A 19,223-nucleotide genomic window follows, 5' to 3' on the forward strand; every position below is an offset into this window, starting at 1 on the left:
TATACAAAAATTAACTCAAGATGGATTAAAGACTTAAAGTAAGACCTAAAACCATAAAAACCCTAGAAGAAAACCTAGGCAATACCATTCAATATATAGGCATGGGCAAAGACTTCATGACTAGGAGAATTCACTACTTTTTATAGTTAAGGGCATTTAGACTAACGGACCTAGAGGAATGTTCAGCTTTCTTACTTAAGGATGAAACCCAACATTTTTAATCTGGCCTAAATATTTTTCTAAGATCTGGCCCCACCAGGTTTACCAGCCTCAGTCTGTTTCACAGTGAGTGGTCTGGCCACTCCAGGCCCTTCTTTCAGTTCTTCAAACACCCCTCAGCTTTCACCCTACTCTTCCCCTAGCTGGGGTTCTCTTCTCTGCATGCTCCCCTTCATCATAATAAGTCCTACTCAGCCTTCAGACCCTTGAGAATTGTTAGTTTCCCCATTCTTTGCTTTTCTAGTATTATATGCCTTTTCTGTGGCAGGAATACCTGCCTCAATTGTAGTTTTGTGCACGTGATTATATTGGAAATGTCATCTTTGGTCCTTTGAGAATCTCCTTCTTTGGGTATATTTGGGAAAAGGAGCTTTAACTCCTGGCCATTTTGAATTTGCCCGGGTAGCACTGACTTCACCACACCAAGGGCTCTTCTTTTTTACTCTCAGCAATGCCTGGGATACTACTTGCTTTGCTTCCCCTTGTGGGACTCCGGGACCACTGTCTTTTTCAGTCCTTGCTGCTAGCCTCAGTAGGAGATGATGTGAGGGAGAACACAATTCCGTTTATTGACCTTTAACTTAATTACCCACAATCTTACTAACAAAAGGCTGTCCGCGTGTAATACACTTTATTGAGGAGTTAGGGATTATCAGAGGCTATTACAGTATAGGAGAAAAATACCTTGAAACTAGATGTGAAATGTCACTATCACAAAAGTTCAAAGGAAGTAATTTCACATAGGGGTCCTCCTTAGAAGCAGCTTCAATTCTTAATCCTTTTTCCCAAGCTTAAGTCTGCTGTACTTCACACCTTGGAGAGTAAGATCTTTTCTTCAGACTATCATGGGGCACATTTTGATCCATTTATTCAACTCCTTACTCAGAACTGCTGATCTAGTTCATAACTCTTGCCTCTCTGTCTACAAGGTTTAGCTAAAGGATGCAATTAACCACAGTAAAACATTTCTTAAAATCTGAATTCTGCCTAAAATAAGACTATGGTGGCATTCTATAAGACCATTTAGAGAGTTTTTCATTTTAAGGTAGCTAACCTTAGTAGTCTTTCTACTCCTGTGAAATGAAGATATGTTTCCTTTTTCTCTTAAATCTCCTGGTAGGAACTGTTGGAACATTTACACACACACACACACCTTTTAGAGAAAACAGTAATTTTCTTAAACTGCACAGCTTATATTCATATTAAGGAACAAAAATTTTTCTCTAAATCTAACTTAATCTGTGCAGTCTACCATCTCCTCAATGGAGATGAAAGTTCATGTAGCTAGAAGACTCTTTTCCCTTGTTTACTCTCCTGCTTTTATAAATAGATCACACTTAGAAGCTTATCAATGTGAAAAAGGGCCCGTTATTGTGCCTTTCCAAACAACAAAGCTATCTACTCTTTAGGACAAGCAAACAAACATAGAAGCTTTCAATGACAGTTTTTCATGTACCTTGTGTCAACTTAAATTCCTGAGAAGGGTGCTCTTTCCCACAGGTCTGTGTAATCTAGGTATTTATCTTTTTCCCTATCTAGGACATACCCCAATCAAGAGTCTAGGAGGGAGATGGCTATTTTATTTGCACATAGGATAAAACTACTTAATATGTGTCTTTTGTGCTAAAAATTTAAGCTCCTAAAGCCACAAATGGTAGCTGTTTTATTCGTGACTTAGCCCTTGGGGCTACCACAGTAGCATACCTCAATAAGTACATATGAGATGAAGAAATGGAGGAGTAAAAGAAAAAAGATTGGACCTACGAGGGACATTAGAGATCCTTCTAAATGGTGATACAAAGACACAGAGAGGTTGAGCAACTTGATTTACATCACACAGGTAGTGAGTGGAAACATTCAAAGAGGAATATAGGTTTCATAGCCAACACTTATCTCACCACACTTTGACCAGAACGTTATCTAATTCGCTGTCCCAGCAATGGTACAAGGCACTACTCTACCCCTAACAAGGGGCTTAAGAAGCCTACTTGGAGACCTATCCGTGGGAGAGCAAAGGGACATGTCAGTTTCACAGCACCTGAAAGGCAGGCAGAGTATTAAGCCAATGACTCAGATATAAGAACACAAACAGCCAATTATTACCAGACTGGGGGAGAGAAAGCCACATTTTCAAGAAGCAAGACTAGAATCTAGGTCAGATTAGAGTGTGGGGAAGAGTCCTAGGAAGGGGAAACTTCAAGTGCAAAGATGCTAAAAGAGAAGATGCTTGACAAGCCCAAGGAACAGCAAGGAGTCAGTGTAGATCAGGGGAGTGAACAAGTGGAATTAGCTTAGAGGTAGGCAAGGCTAATCTACTCCTCTCTCAGGGCTTTGTAGGCCAGGGCTATGTGATTTCATGGGCAATACAGGCATTTGAAGGGTTGCAGACAAAGAGGAGCCATGATCTGATTTACATTTTTAAATTGTTCTGACCACAGTTTGAGGAAGGATGAGGTCACCAGGAGAAAGAACAGAAGCAAGAAAACCACTGAAAGGTGATTGCAATGGACAAGGTCACTCCTGATAGTGGGCTTGGGCTAGGGAGGTCACCATCTCCATACATGTCACCTGTCTAGATCTGATTAGAAATAATCACTTTCTGCTCTGCCTTCCCATGTCCTTTTTGACATTCAGCCTCTTAATTTGATTGTATGTCTGTATGTCTTACATCACCTACAAGATTATAGGTTCCCTGTCCACTTCTGCAGCCTATGTAGATTTCAGTATAGTGCCTTGTTCAGATCAGCAGTCAGTCAAATTTTATTTGAATGTGAAGTAGCTATTTCAATAGAGATTCTCATGTGACAAATGAGTTTCATGGTCAATTAGTGGGAACTGACTACGCTTTTCAGGTTTTGCCTGAGAGAACTTTATTTAAATGTTTAAATGTAAATTAACGTTAAAAGAGAACTGTGGCACTTAGTATTTTGTCGTATATTATAGCTATATGTGTACGTAGCTTATTTCCCCTACTAGATCATGAGCTACTTGAAGGCAATTTGCTGTATTTTGTTCATAATTTTATACCTCAGTACACATAGTTGAGTATTCAATAGATACGTATTTATTAGGTTAGATCTAGGGAAATATTTTTGCAATGTATGTTGGTTGCAGCTAGGAATGGTTTGCTGCTCTCTTAATGACTAGAACATAATCACATCCGTGGAGCCACAATATCTGTTTGGTTACCTAATAAACCTCTCAGCTATTCTCATGGCTGTTACTAAAGAAGGGACATTGGCAGTGAGCACTGAAAACCTAAGGAAGGTCTGGTACTGGAAGTTGCTTTTTTACTTGCTTTTTTCATCCTTGCATGTCCACAGCTTACTTTCTTTTAGCTTTGATTCTTCCTAATGTGTCTGCTTGTTCCCTGTGTCAGTAATAATAAATTGAAAGTAACAGTAGCATGTTTAATTTGTGGTCTTGTTCACTGAAATAAGGTTCAGTAGATAAATGGGAAGACAATGGGGTAGCAGGGGACAGGAGGGAAATAAACAGCTACTAGTGGGCAAACAATGGGTTGGAACAAAAGATTCAAAGTCTTCACTGATGTGAAAGTCAGCAGAAAAAGGACAAAACCTAAAAGGAACAAATCCAAGAAAGGGTTTATCTTCCCTCTTTGGCTTTGGTCCTCCCCCTACCTTTACCCAATTAACCTGATAGAGAGTCAGGGAGATGAGGAAGGCATTGAACAGTTGATAGAAGGAATAAAACTGATAACTAACACTGGCTGAGTGCGTACTGAGGTCCAGGGATTAGTCAATGCACTTTTTTTTTTTTTTTTTTTCTGGAGAGAGAGTCTCACTCTTGTTGCCCCGGCTGGAGTGCCATGATGCAATCTTGGCTCACTGCAACCTCCGCCTCCTGGGTTCAAACAATTCTCCTGCCTCAGCCTCCCTAGTAGCTGGGATTACAGGCGCCTGCCACCATGGCTGGCTAACTTTTGTATTTTTAGTAGAGACAGGGTTTCACCATGTTGGCCAGGCTGGTCTCAAATTCCTGTCCTCAGGTGATCCACCCACCTTGGCCTCCCAAGGTGCTGAGAGCTACCGCACCTGGGCTATGTACTTTTAATGCATGAAGTCATTTAATCCTCTCAACAACTTTATGAAAGAGGTGCTATTATCATGCTTATTTTACAGATGAAGAAGCTGAGGGACAAAGGTAATTTACTAATGGAACTTTCCCAAAGTCAAGAGAAATTGAGAGGAATTTCAAGACATGTGGTCCGGAGCTATTTATATCCATGTAAAGATAGAAAGAAAAATCGATTATAGATTCCAGAAGAGTACCTTAAGATTTATTTCCTCCTCCTGGATCTCTTCCTTGAACAAAGTCTGTTACTAAACATTGACACCATGCTATAGTTTAGTAGGATGAGAAAGGGCTTCTGGTTGCAGTTATCTCTATTCTACTCCATAAATTATACAGGTCTTTTCTGAGGCAGCCTATTTAAACATGTTGACTTACCCTTCTTGTAAAATGTTTATAGATATGATTTGCTACAGGGAACTATTTTAAAGACTCCAGGCACTGTTGGGAACTATTAAAACAGCTAACTATAAACTAGTTACTAGGGGTATGGAAATTAGAGTCTTTGAGGGTCAGGTAACAATCACCACCACAAACCAGAGGGAAGATAAGACATAAGAAAGTAAGAAGAAAAATCCAAATATTTAAATAGCAAATTTGACAGGATACAGGCACTTACATGGCAGCCTAAGAAAACCTGTCATGGGATAGAACAAGAATTTATTATAGCTGAAGTAGGCCAAATGCAAACACACTGTTGTCTTAAAAAAATTAAAAGGACTAACTCAAATATCAATGAAGGAAGACAAATATGCACACAGGGAAGACATACAATTCGGTCATGTCAGTATCCCTGCTCTGCAAAAGCTGTTAAGTCACAGATTTAACAAGCCAAGGTGAATTGGGGCTCTAAATTCACACATACTCTAGAATTATACTACAATAGCTGTCCAAGTGTTAAGTATCATTTAAAGATGCAAACCAAAAATCCTAGAGGGAAAGTGTTCACTTCTTTAGCATAAATAAAATGGAAATAACTTACTGATTAAAACGATAGCACCACTGGGCTTAATGTAATGCATGTCCATTTTTTGAAAAAAAAAATAGCATTTAAGATTGGTCCAGAGAGGAGGACATGGGTGAGATTCAAACAAACATTTCTTGAGCTTAAGTGCTTACTGTTTAAATAAGTATTATCAACCTTCCTCTAAATTTTGGAAAACTGGGACGTAGAGATGTTAGAAAAAGAGAGAGAAAGGAAGGAGGGAAGGGAAACATTTTCTTGAGGTCATAAAGTTGGCATATGATAGAGTCAGACTGACACACAGACTAGTATACAGTTATGCACCCCAAAATGATGTTTTGATCAATGAAGTACCACGTGTATGACAGTGGTTCCATAAGGTTATAATACCGTATTTTTACAGAGCCTTTTCTAGTTTTAGATATACAAATACCATTGCATTACAATTGCCTACAGTATTCAGTGCAGCAACATGCTGTATAGGTTAATAGCCTAGGAGCAATCGGCTAACCCATATAACCTAGGTATGCAGTACAGTATAACCATATAAGTTTGTGGAAGTACACTCGATGACATTTGTATACAAGAAAATCACCTAACAATGCCTATCGTAGAATGAATTCCTGTCATTAAGTGGGGCATGACTGTAATTCTTTCTATTACACCACTCTCTTATTTAACAAATGCTCAAATAGATTAAAGGAAAATCTGTTGAAATCCATGTTATCAACAGAGGTCAGACCTCATAGAAATGTAAGCTCTCAACTCAGCAATGAAAAAAACAGCATTTTTTTCTACTGTTACTAATAATAGATACAGGCTGGCGTATTCCAGTGGATTGAGAAGATAATAAAAAATGAAGACTAAATGACATTTTAATCACTTGTGATCACTTTGGGGAGCAAATTCTGAGTACCTCAGAGATATTATGGGTTCAGTTCCAGACCACTGCAACAAAGCAAACATTACAATAAAGTGATTCACGCAAAGTTTTTGGTTTCCCTGTACATATAAAAGTTATATTTGTATTATGTTGTAGTTCATTAAGTGAACAACAGCACTATGTCTAAAAAACAATGTACATACTTGAATTAAAAATACTTTATTGCTGTAAAATGCTAACAATCATCTGAGCTCTCAACAAGGTGAAATTGAACAGCTGATGGAATAAAATTTCTTGTTAGTAGAGAGTCTTGCCTCAATGTTGATGGCTGCTGACTGATCAGGGTGGTGGTTGCTGAAGGTGGCCATGATAATTTCCTAAAATAAGATATTCTAATGAATTTAGTGTATCAATTGACTCCTCCTTTCATGAAAGATTTGTCTGTAGCATGTGATGCTGTTTGATAACATTTTACCCACAATAGAACTTCTTTCAAAATTGAAGTTAATCCTTTTAAACCCTGCCACTGCCTTATCAGTTAAGTTAACTCCTGTTAATGTTGATATTTTTAACCTCTCCTATGAATCACATGTGTTCTTTATGACGTCTAGATTGGTAAATCCTTTCCAGGAGGTTTTCAATTCACTTTGCCCAGATCCATCAGAGGAATCACTATCTGTATCAGCTATAGCCTTACAAATGTTTTTGTAAATTATAGGACATGAAAGTTAAAAATACTGCTTCATCCAGGGGCTACAGAATGAATGTTGTGTTAGCAGGAATGAGCAACATCCTTGTACACCTCCATCAGAGCTTTTGGGTGACCAGATGCATTGTCAATGAGCAGTAACACTTTGAAAGGAAATTTTTTCTCTAAGCAGTAGTTCTCAACAGCGCACTTAAAGTATTCAGTAAAACATTCCATAAACAGATGTGCTGTCATCTAGGCCTTGTCATTTCATTTATAGAGCACAGGCAGAGTAGATTTAGCATAATTCTTCAGGGCCCTAAAATTTTCAAAGGGGTAAATAAGCACTGATTTCAACTTAAAGTCACCAGCCGCATGAGCCCCTAACAAGAGAGTCAGCCAGTTCTTTGTAGCTTTGAAGCCAGGTATTGATTTCTCCTCTCTAGCGACAGCCGTCCTGGACGGCATCTTTTCCCAATAGAAGGTTATTTCATGTAAACTGTTTGGTGTAGCTACCTTCATCAATGATCTTAGCTTGAGCTTCTGGGTAACTCACTGCAGCTTCTTTATCAGTACTTGCTGCTTCAAGTTGCACATCTGTGACATGGAGATGATTTCTTTCCTTAAACCTCATGAATAAACCTTTGCTAGCTTGAAACCTCTTTTCTACAGCTTCTTCACCTCTTGCAGCCTTCATAGAATTAAGAGAGTTAGGGTCTTGCTGTGGATTAGGCTTTGGCTTAAGGGAATGACATTTGTATACAAGAAAATCACCTAACAATGCCTTTCTCAGAATGGATTCCTGTCATTAAATGGGGCATGACTGTAATTCTTTCTACTACACCAGTAGAAAACAAAATAAGCCCGTTTTGTTTTCTTATCAGTCATGTGTTCACTGGAGTAACACTTTCAATTTCCCTCCAGAACTTCTCCTTTGCCTTCACAACTTAACTGTTTGGTGCAAGAGGCCTAGCTTTCAGCCTCTCTTGACTTTCCACTTGCCTTTCTCACTAAGCTTAATTATTTCTAGCTTTTGATTCAATGTGATGGATGTTTAATTCTTTCTTTCACTTGAATACTTAGAGGTCATTTTGGGTTATTAAGTGACCTAATTTCAATGTTGTTGCATCTCAGGGAATAGAGAGCTCAGAGAAGAGGAAGAGAGAGGAACAGCCTGTTGGTGGAACAGTCAGAACATAACATTTTATTAAGTTTTCCATCTTATATGGGTGTGGTTCTTGGCACTCCAAAACAATTACAAAAGTAACATTGAAGATCACTGATTATAGATCACCATAACAGATATAATAATGAAAAAGTTTGAGATATTGCAGAAATGACTAAAATGTGACACAGAGACATGAGGTGAGCCCACGCTTTTGAAAAAATGGTACAAACAGACTTTCTGGACACAGAGTTGTTATAAACCTTCAATTTGTAAAAATAAAAATGCAATACCTGTTAAGTGCAAAAGAGTGAAGCACAATAAAATGAGGTATACTTGTATTTCTTCTAATTTTTGTTAAAAGTTTTTCAAAATCTCACAGTTCAGCTCATATTTGGCTTCTAAGGTTGCTATAAACTATTTCCAGTTGAAAAGAATGTAGCCCGATTTCTCTTGTTCCTCTTTTCTCCCCCATATTACACTCACCTGTACCTGTGCATCACAAGTGTGTGTTTGTGTGTGTGTATGTGTGGTGTGTATGTATGTGTGTGTGTGTGTGGAGGGGTGGGAAGGAATAAAGAAGAAGTTCTGCCTCTTAACCTATTGGAAAGTGGTGGTGAACTGAATTTGTGGTCCTTCTTATCTGAAAATTTTTGCTCCTTCATCTATCTGTGGCTCCGCAGCTGGTTTCCAAATGTTTTTCTTCTATATCATCTTTTTTCCTTTGGGTGTTCTAAAAGGGGCCTCTCTTTGTGCATTTCCTTGGTCATATGGCTCTCTTGAGACTCCTGCCTCTTCCCTCCCACTCCACTGTGAATATTTCTTTTCTCCCCACACCCCCAACTCCACAGATAGGAATCCATCCCCTATTGCTTTGGGCTTGGCGTGCCCCCATTTCAGTGGGCCCTCTCTTGAAGATGGTCTTAAGCCTTGGCAACCTTGCACGGTACACTTGTACATGTACATAGTTTTCCTACTCTGAGTATTGGAAATGCCTTCCCACCAGAAGAGGGACAGAGAATAATTTGATGACTTTAGATATTGTTATAATCACATCTTCATATTACCATGTTAGTAGTCAAGAGTTAGTATTAGACTTGGAAGAATATATTAAGCTTGGATGAATACATTGCTGAAAAATTCCACATTATGGCCACCACTGGATTTCACAAAATGTGCTCTGAAAAGAGAGTGTGTTCCTAGTCATTCTTACCTGTTATCTCTATAATTAATCTGCTTATTAATATTTGGACATGTTTTCTTCTTTTCTCTTCCCTTTAGGACTTAAGGGGGTACTTTTGGAAAGAAGAAGCAAAGCCTAAGATAACATTCCAGTGGTTATGAATGTCTCTGTTCTTGTTGTGACAGGTCTGGGAGTTTGGGTTCAAGTAGAAAGTTACAGTCTTTTTCATATAATTATACAAACTCTGCCCTCAAAACGTTAGATATTGGGGATGAAAAGACACCATGAGAAGTCAGAAATGCACTAATTCTTACTACCTGTGCTGCATCATTTTTGCCTGTCTTTATAGATTCTAATAATTATAGCCCATAGCACCACCTTGACTGACACTTGAAATATATTGCTCTTCATTTAACCAGCAACTGAGATCTAGTTCTGAATGTTCATTGGAAAAAAATAACTTTGAATTCACTGATGCTCAATATTTATCAAAAGCTTAACTAATTTTAAAAATATTTTAGGGAGATTACCCGATGGATACAGGTCTGTCTCTTTTTCTAGACACTCCAAAATCTATCTCTAGATGAAGCCAGGTTACAGGAGAGCTGGGTACACACACTAATGCCGTGTTTTGACTCCCTATACAGTTGCTTGTTTCTAAATGACATCATTTGGTTCTATTGACTGATGGATGATGATGTGGGAAAAACACCCTTCTGAAAATTGGTGCTAGAATTCTTGGAAGGTATTATTGAAAATTTTGTCCTCTTTGCAAGGACCCATGGAAAAACTTACCGTGTAATCTATCAAGAATAATCATCTTTGTAATTCCACCTCCACATGGTAAAACTGTTCCTCCATTTGTGTGATGATAGTCTTTTCAGCCTGTGCCTAGGGAGTCCTGCAGGGCCTCTCCTGCTCCTGCTAACATATATTGCTGCCAGTGTACTCTAAGAAGAAGGCTATCTTAGATGGAACCCCCAGAAGCTAACCCTGAGAAAAGCTTCAAGAACAAGCGATTTTTTAAAGAAGTCTTTGCAAGAAAAACTGGTTCTTTACCAGTTTTTTCTTTACCCACTTCTTTAGTGGGAGAAGAAGGAGAGGGGAATGGGAGAAGCCAAGCAAAGGGACAATTTTAAGAAAAGCAGGATCATTTCAGCTTGCTCCTGCAGGAAAGCTGTGGAATATAAATTAAGTCCTGTAACTTTACCTGAAGCAAGGGAGCAGAGTTTTCATGCTCCTATACCAGTTAGGGACTGGAAAAGGCTGCCTGGTGAGAATGAAAAGTCTAGGCACTTCCAGCTCTGCCAAGTGGCTCCACTAGCCACTAGCTCAACAGCAGGTCCCTGAAGAGAGATGAAGATGCCAACTCTGAAAAGCAAAAAAAAAAAAAAAAAAAAAAAGGAATGGGGCCCCAGAAGGAAGTGTGCTAAAGGAATCCCAGAGGACCCAGGCAGAACACTGACAATATCTGCTTCGGGGACTATAATTAAAACTGACTACACATCTTCCCCTAAGAATATCAGGACCAATTCCATCATGTATTACATTTGTCTCTTTTAGGTTATTCCCGGAAAATTTTTTTACCAGCATATTTTCTATGCATCTTCTAATATGACTCAAACTTGTATACTTCCCCAACCACTCCATGACCATTCATTGTTCCTCTGGAACTTGGCAAACATCCCTATATCTCCAACCTTATCCTTCACCACAGTCCTCTAATTTATACTTATTTCTCAATATGAAACCTGTCACCCCTGAGAGTTCCGGTTTCTCTGAAGCCTTTTCAAGGATGGCTGTCATTTCCCCCAGACTTGGAGAGGGAGCAGGGGTTCTCCTGGCTCCATATTGTCAATTTGGGACCGCTTCTTCCATTCTTCTACTCCTGAAAAATCCCTGATTCTATAAATGGCATTACATTGGACTTGACAACCTTCAGTTCTTCCTTGTTATAATTTTCTTCTGATCTCTTAGTTCATTGGTTCTCAAACATGGCTGGACTGACTTTTTTGTTTTTCGTTTTTAAATTAATGCCTGGGTCCTAACCTTACGGATTCTAGAGTGGTTAGCCTGGGCATTAAGACTTATGAAAGCTTCCCAAGTGATTCTAACATGCAGGAAAGTTTCAGAGCTAGTGTCGTAATCATTTCTTCTCATTTGTTGAAGATTTTTAGCACCCGTTTCTCTTTAACAGTAAATAGTCATCATTCTCATTGATTCCAGTGCCCATGTTAATCAATTATTCTCAACTATATCATACTCAATACCGCCCCATGACAAATATAATTTTCCCTTTACTATCTTGAAATAAATTTCATAGATAATATCATCTACCAGCATGCACAATATTTAAAAGTCAATATAATTACCTAATTATGAGAAAAAAATGTATAATAATATATACTTTACTATGTGACTGCTCAGTAAAACTATACCAGAAGACATAAACAAATAGCAATCTGCTTGCAAATATATAGAAGTGCAGACTGATGTGGTCATATTATAATGGAGAATTAAATACTATGCCATCAGTAATATAATTTTCTGAAATAATGAATTTCTTTGGTAAATTTCCAAATAAATTAATACAACCTTCCTTTGATTTACATATTATTTGCATTTATGAAAAATGTATATTAAATCTTTGAAACTATGCCATATGTAAATTAGGTTCCAACCTCAGATAAAAACTGGCAATTTTTTCCCCCAATTATATGAATGCCCAGTGAGCCCTTTCAAAATCTTCAGGACATGGAGCAATTCTTTAATTGGGACCATCCACAATATGGAAGGACTTCTGGCATTCCTTGTTTCTACCCACTAAATGTCAGTGGCATGCTCCCAATTATTATGAAAGCTAAAAAGAGCCTCACAAATTTCTAAAATACCTTGAATGGGGAGGAATTATCAAATTGAAAATCACTGACATTGACTATTCACAGCCCCTCTGGCCTCTGAGTTGCCAAATTTCCCTGATCCTGTTACCTCATTAGTCTCTCCTTTTTTGGATCCTCCTGTCTTTCATGAGCTGTGTATCAGTCAGGCCCATCAGGTTTAACCAGGGGCGTAGAGTTTTACTTAGGGGCTCTTTAGAGAATAGCTTAGTGTATAGGTAGGTTAGTGGAAGGAGTAGAGAATGGTGAAGCACCTGGGGGTTAGTATCAGCAGGAAGCTGTTACCATCCTGAGGCCTGATGGTGCAAGGGAGGAAATGCTGTAATTGGAACTGGAGAAAGACCTCAGAATCATAAGAAAAGAGGCTCATGCACAGGAGTAGGAACAGCCATGTTTGCGGAGAGGTGGCAAGTGGGGTAGCTAAATATTCATGATTTGTTTTCCACTTGCTAATCTACTGATGTTGCTGTCTGTTTGCTGATTTCTAAGAAGAAGGAGGGAAGGGATGAAGGTCTGTAGAGTTCAGCCTCCTGGGGCACAGAGCAGAGAAGAAAACAGTGGAGAATGGTTTGAGGGTCTAGCATGGCAAACTCATCCAGGTTTGCCTAGGACTCTCTTGTTTTAGCACACGCAGTTCTGAATCTAAGAAAGCTCCACAGTCCTGGGCAAATTGGAATAATTGATCACGCTAGAGGAAATTTTTTTGCAAAGAGAAAAATAAATCACCGACCTCTGAATGTTGAAATGCCTCTAGGACTCAGCCCTTAGATACGATCTCTTCAGTATCTACACTCTCCTCCTATAATCTTATCTAGTTATATCTAAAATTTAAATTAATATTTATATACTATTAGGAAGTTATCCACATAAGAGAATGTGGTGGCCAAGACAAGAGTGACACCAGTGGAGGTGAGACAGATGAAAATGAACATTCACAACACCTACATTTATGTCTTAGTCTTGACTTCTTTCCTCTTAAAACCTGTATATCGGGCGGGTGCGGTGGCTCATGCCTATAATCCCAGCACTTTGAAAGAATTAGCCGGGCGCAGTGGCGGGCGCCTGTAGTCCCAGCTACTCGGGAGGCTGGGGCAGGAGCATGGCGTGAACCCGGGAGGCGGAGCTTGCAGTGAGCCGAGATCGCGCCACTGCACTCCAGCCCCGGCGACAGAGCGAGACTCCGTCTCAAAACAAAACAAAACAAAACCCTGTATATCCTCGTGCTTCTTGAACATGTTCATTTAGATATCTGGTAGGCATGTCAAAATTAATGTTTTGACTTTGCTTCCTAAACCTGCTTCTTTCCTAAATATCTTCCTCTCAATAAATTACTTATTTATCTCATCACTTATTTACTCAAGATTAAAAACTGAGGGGTCTTCCTAGATGCCTCTTTTTTCTTCACACTCCACATCTAATCCACGTGCAAGCCTTCTTTGCAATACATCTCTCACCTCCACTGGTATCACTCTTGTCTTGGCCGCCGCATTCTCTTATTGCCGCCGCATTCTCTTATTGGAATAACTTTGTACATCATCTTCTTGCTTCATCTCTTGCCAGCCCACAGGCCATTCTCCATATACAAGCTACAGGGATTCTTTTAGTATATAAATCAGATTATATCTTTTTTTTGTTTAAAATCTTCAGTTGCTTATTGTCAACCAGAATGAAATCTACTTTATTCATGTCTTTGCTCAAATGTCACCTCCTCAAAGATGTTTTTTTTTGACTGCAGAATCTAAAATAACTATGCCTTGTATTTAAGCTACCCTGTATTCCATACCTTAATTTTCTCCTATCATTTATTATTATCTGGTATTACAGTATAGGTTCTTTTATGTGTTATTTGCCTCCTTCACTACTATGCAAACTCCAAAAGACAGGAATGGTTCAGCACTATACTGATAGCTTTTGTTTTATTTTATTGTATTGTATTTTTGCAGTTTAAGGATTTTTTTCCAACTTTTATTTTAGATTCAGGCGATACATGTGCAGATTTGTTATCTAGTTACATTGTATGAAGCTGGGGCTTAGAGTGTGGATGACCCTGTCATCCAGGTACCGAGCACAGTACCCAATAGTTTTTCAACCCTCCCCCCGCTTCCCTCCATCTTCCAGCAGTCCCCAGTGTCTAATGTTATCATGTTTATGTTTATGAGTACCCAATATTTAGTTTCCACTTGTAAGAGAGAACATGTGGTATTTGGTTATCTGTTTCCGTGTTAATTTACTTAGGATAATGGCTTCCAGCTGCATCCATATTGCTGCAAAGGACATGATTTTTTTTACGGCTGTGTAGTATTCCATGGTCTATGTGTACCATATTTTCTTTATCTAGCACATTGTCGATGGGAACCTAGGTCGACTCCATGTCTTTGATATTGTGAATAGTGCTGTGATGAACATGCCAGTACCTGTGTCTTTGGTAGAAGGATTTGTTTTCTTTTGGATATATACCCAGTAATGAGATTGCTGGATGGTAGTTCTGTTTTACGTTCTTTAAGACACCTCCAAACTGCTTTCCATAGTGGATGAACTAATTTGCATTTCCACTATCAGTGTGTAAGTGTCCTCTTTCTCCGCAGACTTGCTAGCATCTGTTGTTTTTTGACTTTTTGATAACAACCATTCTGACTAATGTGAAATGGTATCTCACTGTGGTTTTGATTTGCATTTCTCTAATGACTGGTGATGTGGAGCACTTTTTTAATATGTTTGTTGGCTGTTTGTATGTCTTCTTTTGAGAAGATGTTCATTTCTTTTGCTCATTTTCAATGAGGTTATTTTGTTTTTTTGCTTGTTCAATTGTTTAAGTTCCTTATAGATTCTAGATATTAGATCTTTGTCAGATGAATAGTTTATGAATATTATCTCCCACTCTGTAGGTTGGTCTGTTTGCTCTGTTGATAGTTTCTTTGGCTGTGCAGAAGCATTTTAGTTTAATTAGGATCCATTTGACATTTTTTTGTTTGTTTTTATTGCAATTGTTTTTAAGGACTTAAATTATTTTCCAAGGCTGATGTATGGAGTTATGTTTCCTAGGTTTTTTTCTAGGTTTAAAAATTTTTCTCTGCTTTATTTTTTGAGAAAAAGCTTTTTAGACTTCTTTTGAAATAGATGGCACTGACCTCATATTAAAGTTTGACCTTCAAAGGCAAATGAGGTAGTGGTTATGTTTAAATGGGGAAAGTCCAAGGGTTTGATGGCTGTGCAGAAACTGCTATGCATGTTTAGATATTTCCATATAATTTAGGCAAGATTGGAGAAGAGAAAGAAAACTGCATGGCTTTTCTAAACAATAGCAATTTTTTTGTAGTCTCTTTTTAATTTACTTTTTTGGGTCAGAGAGGGGATGTGGCGTGCTGGTTAAGGGTACCAACCTAGGAGTCTGAATCAGTTCTTGGATTTACAAGCTCTGTGACCTTGGGCAAGTTACTTAGCCTCTCTTTGCCTATTTCCTCATCAGTAAAATGAAGGTGGGAGGAGCATACACTTCACAGAATTATTGTGAAGATTAAATAAATAAAAATATTAAAATGCTTAGAATAATACTTGACATATTATACATGATTCATGTGTGAGCTATATTATTATTATCTGTAAAATACCATCAACTCTCCCTTCCAAACTGCCTTTGTAAATACAACATTCCTGAGAACATGTGTCTTATAAAGTCATGCTACATTATGTAATGTTAAATACATATTTTCTTGTACATCAAGGAAAACTGACAGGCCTTGAGGTTGACTTTATAGTTGGAAAGTGTCCCTTCTATCACCTTCTAGAATTCTTATAGTTTGAAGTCTAACATTTAAATCTTCAATCCATCTTGAGTTTTTTTATTTTTTAATTTTATTTTTTTGAGACAAGGTCTTGCTCTGTCTCCCAGACTGAAGTGTAGTGGCACAATCCTGGCTCACTGCAACCTCTGCCTCCCAGGCTCAGACGATCCTGCCTCAGCCTGCTGAGTAGCTGGGACTTCAGGATGTGCCACCATGCCTGGCTAATTTTTGTAGGGACAAGGTTTTGCCATTTTGCCCAGGCTAGTTGAACTTCTGGACTCAAGTGATCCACATGCCTTGGTCTCCTGAAATGCTGGTATTAAAGACATGAACCACTGTGCCTGGCTGAGTTAATTTTTGTATGTGGTGAAAGGTTAGGGGTCCACTTTCATTCTTTTGCATATGGCTCACCAGCTATCCCAGCACCATTTATTGAATAAGGGATCCTTTCCTCATTGCTTATTTTTGTCAACTTTGCCAAAGATCAGAAGGCTGTAGGAGTGCAGGTTTACTTCCCAGTTCTCTATTCTCTTCCTTTGGTCTATATGTCTGTTTTTGTACCAGTACCATGCTATTTAGGTTACTGTAGCCTTATAGTCAGGTAGTGTGATGCCTCCAACTTTGTTCTTTTTGCTTAAGATTGCTTTGGCTATTTAGGCTCTTTTTTGGTTCCATATGAATTTTAGACTAGTTTTTCCCAATTCTGAGAAAAATTACGTTGGTAGTTTGAAGGAAAAAATGTTGAATCTGTGGATTGTGTGAGCAATATAGCCACTTTAATAATAATGATTCTTCCAGCCCATGAGCATGGAATATTTTCCATTTGTTTGTGTAACCTATTATTTCTTTCAGAAGTATTTTGTAGTTCTCTTTGTAAAGATCTTTCACCTCCTTAGTTAGATGTATTTATAGGTATTTTATGTGTGTGTGTTTGTGTGTGTGTGTTTGTATACTCATAAAGGGATTGTGTTCCTAATTTGGTTCTCAGCTTGAATGTTCTTGGTGTCCAAAATGCTACTAATTTTTGTGTATTGATTTTACGTCCTGAAACGTTCTTTACTGCACTCATTTATAAGTTCCAGTAGCCTTTTGATAGATGGAATCTTTAGGTTTTCTAGGTATAGAATAATATCACCTGTGAAGAGAGATAGTTTGACTTCTTTTCCTATTTGGATGACTTTTATTTATTTTTCTTGTCTGATTGCTGTGGCTGATAGCTTTTAGATCTGTACTTTCACCTTTCATACAGCACTCAAGGACTATTTGTTGAGTAAGTGAGATAATGTTATTTTTAAAATTATAACTATAAATTGTGAAACAGACTTCATTTCCTTCTTTCTGTGGGATGCTATCAAATCTGCACAGATAAATTTTTTGCATCTCTTTAACAAAGATATTGTGCTTTATTTTTGTGTTTATTTTGTTAATTTTTAATTTTTCTGGGTCCATTGTAGTTGCATATATTTGTGGGGTAGATGAGATATTTTAATACAGGCATGCAAAATGTAATAATTACACCATTGTAAATGGGGTATACATCTCCTCAAACATTTATCTTTTGTGTTTCAAGCAATCAAATACTTTTAGATATTTTAAAATGTACAGTAAAATTGTTTTGGACTATAGTCACCTTGTTATGCTATCAAATACTAGGTCTTCTTTAGTCTTTTTAACTATTATTTGTATCCATTAACCATCCTCAACTTCCATCTACCTCCTCCTACCCTTCCCAGCCTCTGGTAACCATCCTTCCACTCTCTGTCTGCATGAGTTCAGTTGTTTTTATTTTCAGATCCCACAAATAAGTGAGAACATGAGATGTTTGTCTTTCTGTGCCTGGCTTATTTCTCTTAATAAAATAACCTCCAGTTTCATCCATGTTGTTGCAAACGACAGAATCTTATTCTCTTTTATGGCTGAATAGTACTCCGTTGTGCGTAAGTACCATATTTACTTTGTCCATTCATCTACTGATGGACATTTAGATTGCTTCCATGTCTTAGGTATTGTGAACAGTGCTGCAACAGACATAGGAGTGCAGATATCTCTTTGGTATACTGATTTCTTTCCTTTTGGGTCTATACTCAGTAGTGGGATTGTTGGATTGTATGATAGCTCAATTTTTAGTTTTTTGAGTAACCTCCAAACTATTTTCCATAGTGGCTATACTAATTTACATTCCCACCAACAGTGTATGAGAGTTTCCTTTTCTCCACATCCTCTCCAACATTTCACATTTTGCCTGTCTTTTGGATAAAGGCCATTTTAATTGGTGTGAGATGATATCTCATTGTAGTTTTGATTTGCAGTTCTCTGATAATAAGTGATGTTAATACCTTTTCCTATTTGTGTCATGTGTATGTCTTCTTTTGAGAAATGTCAATTCAAATCTTTTGCCTATTTTAAAATCAGATCATTAGGTGGTTTTCCTTTAGAGTTGTTTGAGCTCCCATTTTCTATCATTTTGTAGGTTGTTTCTTAATTTTGTTAATTGTTTTCTTTGCTGTACATAAGCTTTTTAACTTTGTGTGATCCTATTTATTCATTTTTGCTTTGGTTGCCTGTGCTTGTAGGGTGTTACACAAGAAATTTTTGCCCAGACTAATGTCCTAGGGATTTTCCCCACTCTTCTCTTTATGGTAACACTGGAGAAATATCTTCATGTCCTTCATGTTCTTCAGGGATATTAGCCTGCAGTTTTATTTTATTGATGTGTCTTTGGTTTTAGTATCATGGTAATACTGTCCTTTTAGAATGACTATGAAAATATTCTATTTTCCTTTATTTTTTGGAACAGTTTGAATAGAATTGACATTAGTTCTTCTTTAAATGTTGGGTAAAATTCAGTGGTGAAGCCATTAAATTTTCTTTTAGTAGTTTCATAGTTTGAGATCTTAGATTTAAGTTGTTAATCCATTTTAATTTTATTTTTGTATATGGTGAGAGATAAGGGTCTAATTTTATTCTTTTGCATATGGACATCTAGTTTTCCCAGCACCGCTTACTGAAGACACTGTCTTTTTCTTAGTGCATGTTTTTGGCAACTTGGTTGAAAACGAGTTCACTGTAGGTGTGTTTCTGGTTTCACTATAAGTATTTGTTTCTGGGTTCTCTATTCCTTCCCATTGATTTATGTGTCTGTTGTTTATGCCAGTGACACGCTGTTTTGGTTACTATAGCTCTGTAGTATAATTTGAAGTTAGGTCATGTGACCCATCGAGTTTTGTTTTGTTTTGTTTTTTGTTCAGGAAAGCTTAGGCTATGCTGGAACTTTTGTGGTTCCATATACATTTTAGGATGTTTAAAATTTCTGTGAAGAATGTCATTCATATTTTGATAGGAATTTCACT

This window comes from Gorilla gorilla, chromosome 11 (genome assembly GCF_029281585.2).
Source record: "Gorilla gorilla gorilla isolate KB3781 chromosome 11, NHGRI_mGorGor1-v2.1_pri, whole genome shotgun sequence".
NCBI lineage: Eukaryota > Metazoa > Chordata > Mammalia > Primates > Hominidae > Gorilla > Gorilla gorilla.